The following is a 13,774-nucleotide window of genomic DNA, read 5'->3' on the forward strand; positions in this document are numbered from 1 at the left end:
TTTGATCTGAGCATCGATCCAGATTCCCTCCATGCATAACTCAAATGTGAATCTTCAAACAAAGGTGTAATGCTGTGGTCACATTCATTATATTCAAACAGGCAGTCACCATCTATCATGAGAGAATGATAGGAGCATTAGAGGATTTCAGCGATACAAACATCAGACCGCATTCTACTGTGCGTGCACAGTTACTTAGATCCAGGAAGAACGTGCCCGGTCTCCTGGGGAGTGAGAGTGAATGGGAAGATTCAGGATCCGCTCGGCTAAAGAAGGATTACATCCCACAGAGTCTCATGGGGAGACAGACACAGATGCTTCATTGATCCTGCTGATAAACACTGAATGGCTGGAAGCTCCAGTAAGTGTCAAGTTCCCTCAACGGAAACACTGAGACAGTCAGGGATGAAGTTGACAGCCCTGCATATGGGATTTACAGATAAGCCTGTAGGATTTTGTATTAGCAGGACTAATTTTCACAATTTGTCTATAATTCACTTAACTTTGTCAATGGAATGTAATTCATGGAAACATGAACTTAATGAGTGACAGACCTGGATTGTATGTCTTTTTCTGTGCCTGTGTGGTCGGGCACCACACAGGCACAGAAATGTTGTTTTTCAACAACATTTAGAGTTTTGAGCGTTTCTCCTTTTTTACATTAAAGTCATCAAAATAAACTTTGAATTATGAATTAAAGACATTAAAGACATTTTCAAAAGAAATCTTTAATATGTATTTTTTACATACTTACATAATATCACTGCTTATCAAAACCTCACTGGTGTTATGCTCTGCACACAAGTTAGTATTGTTTCTATCAAATGTTGGAGAAAGAGCTAAGTTTGCTAGGATTATATGGATTCTTATTAAAGACTACCACATTTTTGCAGCATGAAAAGGGTTTTTTTTGTTTGTTTTTTTAAAAGAACATATACTCCAATAATATCCTGAGGCTCATTTAAACTGTGAAATCTTTGTTTTCCATTGTATTGCATCAAAGCAACTATATAATTGCCTTTCAAGTTGAATTATTCAGTCATCGTCACAGTGTCAGTCAAGAGGCTATAAAATATGAAAAGGAAGCTCCAACAGATAGATAGGGAGACAAACTTGTCTTATTTTTGAGTTTCACTTTTGTCACCAGGCATATCTTGGAATCCAACACTAAAAAGATAATAAATCATCTTTTAGTGTGTTATACACTAAAAGATGATTTTCTGACTTTTAACTAGAGCCTAATAAGATGCGTTTGACTTTTTGGTATCTAAATTACACATCAGAGGCAATGAAGACTATATATACACGCTGAGCAGGTGATTGCTGGGTTTTACCAATACGGCTAAGAATTTATATAAGATATAGGCATATTTTTCCCTACTTTAGTATTTAATTTGTAGGAGTAAATGATTTATTTCTTTTTATTTATAATGTGGCAAAGTGAAAACTCAAGTACTTCCAATTTTTGATAACTTAAAGTGTAGATTGGTAATCAAATTGTCCATTAAAGTTGAGATGTCCAATGATAGTAATACATTTTGAACGTTTATTTAAAAATCACACTTAGATAATTGTGACATTAATATTTTTTTGGAAAAAAAATAAAAGCTTTAACCTCTAAGGACAATTTATCACTTTTTTACTTGTTTAAAAAGTTTAGAAAAGATGAAGCGATCACACATTTGTCGCTAATGGCACATTTCTTTTTTACTGTGGCACAGTTGTATATTTTATTGTTTTCTTATTGTAGGCAATAATTTATTAGTGATGCATATACATTTAAAAGAGTAATAAAATCCTTCATTTTTAAGAACCTGTTAATATTTTCCAAGTTTTATGCTGTTTAAACTTCAATAAGGCTCATCCAAATAGTGAAGTGGTTTCAGAACTCACCTCAAAGAAATAATAAAGGACCTCTTCTCCTGATTCATGACAATGGAATGAAATGAGAAACATTTAGAAAGATCATCTAGTGGAACTGGACCCTCCTAACGCACACAATAGATTCTATTTATCAGACAGGATCCTGAAGAGAAAAACATAACAATCTCACCCTTACTGCTCTGATTTGCACAGCATGACATGACCGTAGAGTTTTCATGAAGCATAGCTGGGGCCACCCATCAGGTAAGGACTGTGGAGAGAGGTCTAACCGGACCTGATGAATTAAGGGTACATTTATTGGGCCTCCAGGGAGGTCTGCTGATTGCCCACAGCACTACTAATTGATTTAGTGCAAGGTCACAGTCTGAGTGACAGAGGGTGAGGAAAGGAATTTCCTGTTTCTACATCTATAATTCATTTGCTTCCTGTGTGTGTGTAAGAGAGAGACTGTTTGTCCTTGTGCAGAAATACATTTATTAATCCAAACGCACCATATATACACATCAGTATATACTGTTTATATGGAAGAATGTGAAAAAAGTCTTGACTCATAAATTTTGCTCAAAAGAATCACATCATATTACCACATCTATATTCATTGACATTAAGCCTTTCAAATATATATTTTTTATCTCTCCTATTTCTCCTATTGATGAAAGCAGTCATCAATAGTTACTGATAACCAGCACTTTATCACAGAGAGTTTAGAGTTTTTGTTTCTATGTGTGGCTCCAAAAGGAACCTATTTGTATGTGTGTTTATAAAAACTGTTTAACTGTCTTTATTCTTGTGTTTTTCATTTGTTGGAAAAAGATGTACTGACAAATTTTTTTTCTCCGTAAATCACTTTTATCAATAAGCCACTTTTTTGCTGCTTTTTATAAAGAAAAAAAACAGTCAAACACTGGTCTAAATAAAAAGTCCAATCACATCAACAAAGAATGGATTTTCCTTGTAATGAATCCTTGTTTAGTTTAGTGCTGGATTAATGGGAGGATGATGCAAAGTATGCTATTGGTCAGGTCAGAGTAAAGCTGGCGACACTCTAGATTATTATTATTCTTTTTCTTTTCTTTTTTGCGTGATTTCAACCCCTGTTTCCAGTCAGAGGAAGTCTCTGCTGGTCTGCAGTAGTTATGGTCAGTCAGTATGATGGTCAGACAAAAATCTATTAGTCTGAGAAGAGGTGATGACCCAAGTCTGCAAGTGTGAGAGGTGAAATGATCCGACCCAATTTCAGTCTCTCTCAAACAAAACCTGCCATTTGTTGTACAGTTTCAAGCCCTTCTGGCTGTGACAAATGAACACAACTCAAATGTGCCAGATGACATTTATTCTTTAACAAATTGAACAATTGTCTCATTTTTTAATATAGATACATAAAAACAGACATGTGTAATAAACAAAAGAAATTTAAACTTTTTGGACTACTACCTACTGATTTTTTGGCATATTGCTACATGGTGTCTATAGAGCTAGGCAGTTCTTCTGCTTTTGGAAAAGTGGTTATGGGGCCCAAATCCAGCCGTTCAGGAGCCAAATTCAGGTGCAAATCTGCACTCTTTAATACTCTAATTTAAGCCAAAATGGTGGAAAACAGTGAACAACAGCTGAACATGCAGGAAGCAGAAAGATCTGCCAAAGAACTGCGAAGTCTGTGGGGTATAAGTACTGTCTGAGTGCAGTTTGACTGACTGCAAATATACACTGCTTGTGGTAATTAGGATCCAAAACAACCTAGATAATGACTGAGACGAACATGATGTGATAACAACAAAAATCCAGAAAAACGTATCAAGAACACATATTTGAAATCTTTTGATTTAGATGTACAAGTCTGAACACAACTTTCTGGTGGAGTACACAGATTTGAGCCAGAGAATCAAATATTTGATTAAGTGCAGAATTTAGGAAATATTTTTGCCCTTGCGAATGTGTAGGTCTACACTGCTAGGATTCATGGAAAATGTACAGCTTGCTCATCCATACAAGCAAATGGGGTTGCGTTATACAAATGCAAGCTGTCTAAATCAGTTGTCTGCCAAAACCCTCCACTGCGCTGCTCCTTTGACGGTCTGATGGATTTCCCTCTGGTGTCTAAAGTATTTTCAACGAGCCACACAAACAGACCACCGGCTTCATGAGAGAAGCCTTTGTTTTGGCTCTCATCCACAACGCTGGAGCTCATTACAACATGATTGGATAGCAAAATTTGCAACACAAATCAAATTAGCGAGTAAACTACGTATTCAATTAACTATTTTCCAGTCCAGGTATTCTAACAGTTTTAAAGTGTCCTCTCAAATCTCAGAGGCAGAGAAAACTCAAAAGTCATTTTAAAACGCCCAAAGAAAATTGTAGATTTATTTTCTTTATAGGTCAAATTATATCATGTTTAAAGTAAAACAACAACCTTCATAACAACAACTTTTAACTGACAACTTGTGCAATAGCAAGAGGAAAGCAGAGACTGTCTAGCACATTACTGGGTTTCACAGGAGCGTATTACAATGTGCAAGCTTCAACCAGAAAAAAAAGTCCAGATTCATCCCAAGACTTCAAACACCCCCAAAGCAACCAGAGTGTCTCAACCACACAATATCCTCTCCACCCACAAAAAAAGCAATTTCCCATCATATTTAAGAGAAACATCTGTCACTTCAGGGTCCTTCATTCCATGTCGCACTAAACAGGTTTATGCTAACAAAACGCCAAATGTCTTCAGAGGATCCTCTGCAGAAATATGGTGCTGCTTATGGGATTTGTTGAGTGGCTTTGTTCCACTGAGGTTCAGGCCTTAATCACATTTCCAGCTTCTGCTTTAGATCTTGCTTCTTGTCCTGGTGGATTTAACTCTCAAAAAACTTTTGGAGTAAAGCTCAGAGCCAGAAAAAACAGACTTTCAGAAGCGCATCTGGCTAGAGAAGAAGACATTGACTGCATCATGCTAAATAAAGGTTCATCTGATTCAGCAGTTGATTGACTCATTTATGGAAAATAGTGATTAAGATTTCTCATTCCTTTGGGGAAATTTTGTTACACTTAACTTCCATTGCAAGCCTTGAATGTGGTGAAAACATTCTGGGAAGGTATAAATGTGATGCACAGCAGTGGTAAACATGATCTTCTCTCAGTCACATTAAAACAGTGCTGGTATCAAAATAAATGAAGGCATATTTAAAACATTTTCTGCATCATAGAATAATGAGGCTACTTCAATTCTAAATAAATCTTATAATGTAATTACACTCTTGTTTTGTTACTGTCTATAGTGCAATTAATTGTAGTAATTGTTGTTAACCTTGCAGAAAGGTGAGGAAAAAGTATTTTACAAGGGATTCCCTGGCAAAAGAAATGGTAGCTGAAGAAACTTGCTTCTGGAAGGTACACACCAGGTATAATGTGGCATCATTAAGAAAACCCAATAATTATACTCTTTAGAGTCTGCGCAACTGTTGCCTGATCGATGCATGTATACATAGTCTACTGTTTATCCAAGATTAGGTTGCAGAGGCAACAAGTCCAGGAGGGAAACTATACATATACCAATAGCAATTCTATCCAGGTTTTTCCTGGGGGGTCCAGTGGCATTCTCAGTGGAAAATGGAAATAAAGTCCCTACAGCAAGATCTTAGTTTGCCCAAGGGTGTCTTCCAATAGGGTGTGCCTAGAAACATTCATCAGGCATCCTAAACCAGTGTTCTCTGATTGAGGCCTGCGCGGCGCACTGCCCTGCATGTTTTAGGTGTTTTCTTGAGTCAACACACAAATTTCAATTGATGGTAGATTACTGAGCTGTTGCTGAACTGCTATCTTGAATCAGATGTGTTAAAGCAGGAAAACATCTAGAGCATGCAGGGCAGTGTGCCTTTATTACCGGGATGGTGAAACACTGTCCTAAACAGATGCTCAAACCAGCTCAGCTGACTCCTAATGATTCATACGAGCAGAAGTTCTAACTCAGGATCTTCGTGCTGCAAGACAACAACGCTAAGTGAGCAACTATGCATCAATTTATTTAGCCCTAATCCAAATAGCTTGACCAGGTAATGGTAGGAATGTGATGAACAGGTATATGGAGAAAGTTGCTTTTTGGGTCGGCTTTCTCTTCAGCACAACAGACACGTCTTTGCTTCTCAAGTGTCCAACCCACCATAACCTCTACTCTCCTGGCCACTTCAAGTGGGCTGCAAAATACTGGAGTCCACGCTAAACGTCATGGTGTTAATACACCAGGAAAACTACATCGTCTGTAGAAGCAATAGAGTGGCCAGGAGACTCCACAACTAGGCAGCATCATCTCTATGGCTACAGCCTGAAAAACTTTATTACCACAACAGAACCAATGACAAAATGGTTTTAATCATATTTTATCATAATCTTGTGTAAAAGTAATATGCTTTTGATGCTGAACAACTGTTTGAGGGTAAAGATATATACCCATGGCTGTCCCAATGCTCATATATTAAAAGATATACTGGACGTTACTGCAGTACAATAGAAACTTATACAAAAACAAAGATAAAAATATATATATTGAAAAAAATCTGTGATTTTTCCCTGGTTCTCAGTATTTTTAAGTTAAAAAAAATACTGAGATACAATATGCATAACCATGCTGTTAAAAACTTTAACAACATGGTTTTGCATATTGTTTTCTTCATTTACAATGCCACAATGTAATTAACTCATACATGAAACAAATATTGATGTATACCAACTACTATTTTTATGTGTAATCAATGGAAATGGCAAGGTCCTCAAATAACCCCACACTTCCATACAAAGCCCCCCCCAATGGTAGTCAGAGAGTGTCCTCAGGCTTTATGGTGATGTGGGAGGAAGGGAAGGGAACATTGGCTCACTTTCACACGGAGGCCAGTTCATTTGGGACTGACCAGAAAAATTTTGAAATGAAGGATCATTTTCTTTCAATCTAAATACAAAGATCATGAATCTTTAGAAGAGTAGATTCACAGTGGCTCAATTCTTATCAGAGACTAGGGGAAAGACAAATACTCTTAGAACCCTAGGGTTAATTTAATGACTGGTGTATAAAAGCCTAAAGAATGTGTTACTAGCATTACGATGTAATTATCATAGTTCTAACAATCATTTTTCACAGTTTTCTAGGATGTTTTACAACATCCTAGAAAAGCTGCAAAGCTAAGATTGCAGCTTTTTACACACACACACACACCCCTACACGTGCCCACACACTTATATATATGCTGAATCAGAAAAACTAAATGGCTCACTTTTATCACCAAAAATTTTATTTGATTTCTAAAAAAGCCTTTCAGTCAATACAGGAGCAATCTATAATATATATCTTTATGCTGTTTTAATAGGTAATGCTGTTGATCGCAAACCTAAAAGTAGTTTGTGTCCACTTGTGAAGGCAGCACTTTTATCATAGTCTGCTTTCAAAGACCTAATTGAAGGAACTGGCCAAATAACAGAAATATTTTAGCACATTTACTTCTATCTTTGAACAGATAGATTCCTGTTGTAATTGGTTCACAGATGTGACCTTTTGTGTGATGAACAGTCTATTACGCAGCTGCCCACAGGATGTGAAAGAAGCCCTTGATATTGAAAAGTGTCTTATCTGGTTCAGCTATCTTTCCTGCATGCTTATGATTCTGACTGGTGAGAATAAGCTGCACATAATTGGACACTGTTGTTCCTTCTTGCATCCCAGATTTTGAAAGGCCATGATCCAAAAAAAGCATCAGTCTCATCCAGCAAAGATGTGTTGAATGTCCAGCAAGAGATGTGAGAAAGAGATCGCGAGAGATAAAGCTGAATAGGGAGAGTGTTTCAAATGCCTCATTTGCACCACATGAGTCAGACCACGTTTGGTCTCAGTGGGAATATCTGGCATGACCTTAAAAAAAAAATTCATCCAGGCATTCACAGTTGATCACAGACGACCTCTTTCACATATCACATAGTGGACTTATTTAAATTTTTAAGGCATCAAACTCAGAAAGTTAAAAGAGTTAACATCCCAAAAGCCTTCAATTCTCACTGAGCAAGAAAGAGAATAGGACATTTTCAAAATGTCAAAAACAATATTGAAAAAGTGATGCTGATTTGCAGTCAGGTTAAAAAGATATTCTACATGCAGCCAAATTTGAATAGCAGAACTCGTGAACTTGTGTTCAAATATGTTTGTACATTAATTTGAAGTAATGTTTGTACAACCTTTTTATCGGTTGATTCATTGTTTCCTTAATTTATTTTCCAATCCAAACAGTATAACTAGAACTTTAATTTATGTAGTACTGCATGTACTACATAAGAAATGCCAACCACAATACAGGTGGAGAAAGCGCTATGTTCATGGTAACTGTGGAGGAACTGAAGAATCACAACTCAGTGGGGATAATTTGTTTGTAACACATTCCATAATTATGGCCTTTATGGAGGTGCGAAGGATTTTTTTTAAAAACCCTTAAGAAGCAACATTATGGGGATTCAACAAGCATATGAAAGGTCAGGTGAGATTAAATTAAATTTTTTTAGCCTACAGGTAACATGAGGAAAACTGTCATTCATCACAATCCTAATTCTAAAACATAAGGATGGTTGCATCATGCTGAGGGAACACTTTTACTCAGCAGGGATAAGGAAGCTTTTCTGAGATGAACATACCCTGATGGATTTTTGCAGCTGTGAACAGTAAAACCTGGTTGTTCATAGTAGCAACTTCACTTATTTTTCTTTCTTGTCTCAGTTTTGATCTCATTTGTGTTGGCTAACCAGATAAAATCCCAGTAACATTCAGGGCAAAATCAAGGTGTATGAATACTTTTCCGAGACACTGTCGCTCTGTTTGAAAACTACTTGAGACAACCTGAATATTTCATCCGGAGTGCTGTATCTTTTGAGTTAAGAGTGTTGGCTGGTGGTTTATTTGAACATTTTTCTGTATGTAAAACAAAGTTGCCTAATGGAGAAAGTCTGTCCAAGAGTGAAAGAACTGCTGAAACGTTCCTTCATCTTTCACCTCCTTGTTAGGCTGTTTTTACTCAAAATAAGGAATCTGCCCACAAAACCCTCACTGTAGCAGCTTCAGTATGAATGATTAACAGCTCAATTCTTCATTTTTCATTCTTTAATCCCAGGCAGCCCAGCAAGATTTATACGATGCCAATGAGGCTTTAAGCATTTTGTACTAAAGATGAATGTGAAATTACTGAGCTGCCCACAAACTTTTAAAAACCTTCCAGAGAACCACACAGCAGAAGCACTGCTGACAAGTTGTGATATTCTGATGTGAACTAAGAAAATGGCTTCAGCAGAAATAAACCGCAGACGTTTCAACCATCAATCAACGCCATCAGGTCACTCAGTTGCCATGTTTGTGTTCCTGAAACTGTACTTCTTCTGTGTTTATTTAAATTCAGGGTGAGCTAAAGTGCAGTACCTTCTCTGCAGGTCGGCTGATTTTACGTGAAGCAGTCATTTATCAGTTAATTCTGGAGCGTCGCTGCAAGGCAGCAATGGTGTCTGTTGGGGTAACTGATGTGGACAGAGTTAATGTAGTCTGGAGATTGTTTCCATATGGGGCTTGTTTCATGCAGAGCTGCTTTGCTTGCGTCTTTAAAAAAATCAGCTGTTATTTCACAGTTTGCTCCCTTCAAGCATTCAAAGAGACAACTTTTGCAGCAGCATCAGCCATAAACAAACAGTTCCCTTCTGACCTCGGTGGATAAATCAACAGCGAGACACTGTGTGCTCTCAAGAAAGAATAACTTCTGTCCAATGGGATTCAATTACCTGGCCTGTTGTTTTTTACTAGTGCTACATTATCAGGAATAATATGGGAAAAATATAATGAGGTGTTAATTTGAGGATTACAAATACACTACCAAGTGTGAAGCACATTTAGACATTAAGTTGTAAAAACACTTTGAAATAACAATAAATCAAGCAAAGCTTCATGATGGCAGTGGTTAGCGCCAATGCCTCAAAGCAAAAGTGTTCAAGATTCAGGATAATTTGTAAATATCCATTGTGATCTTAATACTATTGAAATATATATTCCAACAGATCCACATTTTCATCTCTCACCCATTTCCGTCTTGTTCCAGTAGCCCATTTGTCATCAAGGTGCTCTGGTTCCCCAACACCTGACGCAGACCTTGTTTGGCTGGGCGATGTCTGAGCCGGCATGTTATGCATCTTAATATCTCTCATGGTATGAGGTAGGCAGTAGCTTGAAGGGTCTTGCCTAAGGACCCAGACTGGATTCGAATCCTGCCCTCTCGGGTGATATACTGATGCCTTATCTATTGAGCTATCCAGTCAGCTGAGCTATCCAGTCAGCATGAGAAATACCAGGGCCTCAGGGAGGAACTGGAGAGGGCCTGGAAGGTGAAGACCACAGTGGTGCCTGTGGTCATCGGGGCCCTCGGGGCAGTCACCCCCAAACTGGACCAATGGCTACAACAGATCCCAGGAACAACATCAGACATCTCAGTCCAGAAATGTGCAGTCCTTGGCCCAGCCAAGATACTGCGCAGAACCCTCAAGCTCCCAGGCCTCTGGTAGAGGACCCGAGCTCAGAGGATAAGAACCACCCGCGGTGGGTGAGAAGGGAATTTTATATATATATATGACAGTCTCTCTAGAGCATGTTTTGTTTCAAAGAGGCACATTATGAAGGGATTCCCAAACACACAGAACTAGCATGGTTCTATGTGAATATGCAGCCAATACTTGTCGCAATCTGCCGTCAGGTCGGCCTGGGGTTGCCAGGGACATCATAAAAGCAGTTCTGTAGGGTAAAGTTCACATCTGAAGGGTATATGCTTTGCTTCAAAGAGCAACCACTGCTTCCTCAAGGTCAGAGATCAGACTCTGCCTCAAGCGGCAGAGATGAAGTATCTTTCTGTCTTGTTCTGAGTTGATAGTAGGATGTATTTACAGAGGGGGGCCTGGTATGAAATAATACAGGCACTGCTCAGGTCTGTAATGGTAAAAAAAGAAAGAGCTGGGTCAAAAAGAAAAGTAGTTAATTTGCCTCTTTGTCAATTATCTTATTGTGATATCTGGTTAAGAAATGTTGGTTTGTCACCAACAGACATGGATCTTGGATACAAGTTGCTCAACTGAGCTAAATGTTAGTGATGGGATTAAGCTGGTGATTGTTGGTGGGGAGAATTATGTGATTTGGCAAATAGGATCCCTGACAATTATGGAAGAATCACCACATTAACTGTGCATTCAATGATCTTTTATTACATTTCTGATAAAAATTTGTTTTTAGTTATTATTTTAATCATTAATCAATGTTCCCTATCTGGGTATTTCAAAAATATCACAAATTTGATAACTATATCCTTGGTTATGTTATCTTATGTTAGAAACATAAGATAATATATAGTTAATGTGCATCTTCTAGTTATTGGCTCAGCTGAAGACTTTAGAGGAAATAAAGAACATCAAGTTTTCCATCCTAGTTCCATCTTCTGCATAATAGATAATATTACATATTTCCTGATCCCACCATTAACTGTAACAGTTTGTAAATGCCGTCTTCTCTTTTGTGTAAAAAGTCAAGTACTCTTCTATCTTCCATCAGCATATTATGGTGATGACAGTAATGTGCCACTTCTAGTCTCTGAAATACATTTGAAGTGTTTGGTGCTTGATTTGCAAGAATAAAAGGCCCTTTCTTTTCATATTCATAATGGTTCTTCACAAAAGCCCACTCCCTCCTTCCGGTCTTCTTCCCAATTTTTAACCAAACTTCTATATTTCAGAGAAAAAGGGAAAAACTCATTGACCTCTCAGTGTTTGCTACTTGAAGCAGATGGGCTGTGTTGTGTGGAGGTCTACTGGGTGTGGACAAATCTACGGGCTCAACCCCGTAACCCCTGCAGAGTTCTGCTGTGGCAACGCTGCTGCTGAAGTTACAGAGCTCCTGCAGAAAGTCTGGCAAAGCTTTAACGCAAGACGAATAAGTGAGGGAACTTGAAGAGCAGGATCAGCCTAGAGGGTCCGAACTTCTGACACTCCCAGGTGGGCTTTATTTTATGCCTGTCTTTTACACTGAATATTTTTTATCTGACAATGATGTAATTGCAGAAAAAAAAGGAAAATAATGAAAAAGTAAGGAGAATTCTGAATGAACAGTGATATGGATACTTTTATTAAATGGTCCGTACCTTTTTACAAAGGTAAAAAGGTATTTTCCTATTTATCTATAAAAACATGTGCATTAAGTGAATAAAAAAAACATTTTTCAATGTTCTCCAAATTGTAAGTTTGATAACACTAAGACTGTTTATTAAGTAAGCTAGTTAAGGTTTACTTAAGCAACTGCATATTTTTTTTATTTTTAGGTTGAAAACAGAATACTTCAGCTGAGGTATATGAAAGGATTTAAGGCCACAATTTTGAATATTGCCATTAACAAATATTATACTTTTGCTCTTTTTAAATGTGTGCATCCTTTGTGCCAATATAAACAAACTTAAGCTGTGGCAACAACATTCAAATGTACTGGATATGGATCAATATAAATTGTAATGGTTTTTTAAAGATGATATCCCAACAGTTTTGGTCAAATAAAGACTGTGCCAAAAATTATTTTTTATTTCAGTGCTTTTATTGGTAAAACGCCTATGCAGTTTGATAAATCATAACAGATGGCACAGATGACCATTAGGGGATCCTTTGAAATGACTGTGAAAATGACAACACTGAAAATCTTACATGTCTGTGATCTTTGTGGCCGCAGGCTGCACTTTCTGAAACAAGCTCAACATAATCCGATCGCCTTTAGTCTCCAGATGTGCAAAGCTGCAGCAGACATGTCCCTAAAGACCTACAGATGTAATTAGGAGGTTCTACAAAGTGTTGACAAAGTGGTGACTGACTGAATACAAATTTTCAATCACACTAATAGGTATGCAATGTTTTATGTTGGTGTATCACAAAAACCCCAATAAATTGAAGTTGTCAGTTAAGTAGCAAAATGTGAAATGCTGAGACATGGGGTGTGAATACTTTTGCAATACGCTGTACAAATTAGCATATTACTTCATTACTCAGTTTCTCAGTTACTTTTTACAGCTCTTAGGTTTTAATCATTGACATTTAGGCAGAAAACTCCAGGAGTGCATATAACTGTCACCTAATAAATGAAAATCACTTCAGTCTTTCAGTCAATATGACATTTAACTTGCTGACTTGTGTATGTGGGGAAAAAAGCCAATTTGGAAAATGAACTGAATATGAACTTTTTAGCATCACATTTATCCCCTCAATTTTTTCTAATAATCTGTCGAAAAGAAACTCAACTCCCTCCAGACCTTGATTAAATCGGCACCCTGCACTGGTAATAATTTGCAAGTAGCCTGTAGTGGAACTGGGTGAGCAACAGGTGCGTTAGTGAAATGAAACGCTGCAAATTAGTGAAATAGGTTTTTTGAAGTAGAAAAGCAGTTTTAAGCCTTTACAATGCCTCCTTTAGTCTCTCAACTCCCCACAGGGACTCTCAAAAACTCTTAAGCATGTTATATTTATCTACTTGTTCCTTTTGTCAAGTCTTAATCTGAAATTTGCAGTCAAAGTTTTACTGTCTGTTTGGGCCTGTTCATGGATAAATTTCTAAGTAATGCAATAATATGCATATTATGAGAAAGCTATTTTTTAAAGGGACATTTTAGAGGTATGATTTATAGTTTAATTCAGGTTTCTATTTCCTTTTATTTTAAATAAATGTTTCATTTCCTTTGCTTTATTTAATTTTTACTTTGTTGTGGAACAGGATCAATAAAAGCCTCCATTGGGAAAAAACTATATCACTAAATTTAGATTTAATATGGATGGAGTTAAATATTTGCCTCTCTCTGTTCGGTGTAATGAAGGC

The sequence above is a fragment of the Xiphophorus couchianus genome, chromosome 23 (assembly GCF_001444195.1).
Source record: "Xiphophorus couchianus chromosome 23, X_couchianus-1.0, whole genome shotgun sequence".
Taxonomy (NCBI): domain Eukaryota; kingdom Metazoa; phylum Chordata; class Actinopteri; order Cyprinodontiformes; family Poeciliidae; genus Xiphophorus; species Xiphophorus couchianus.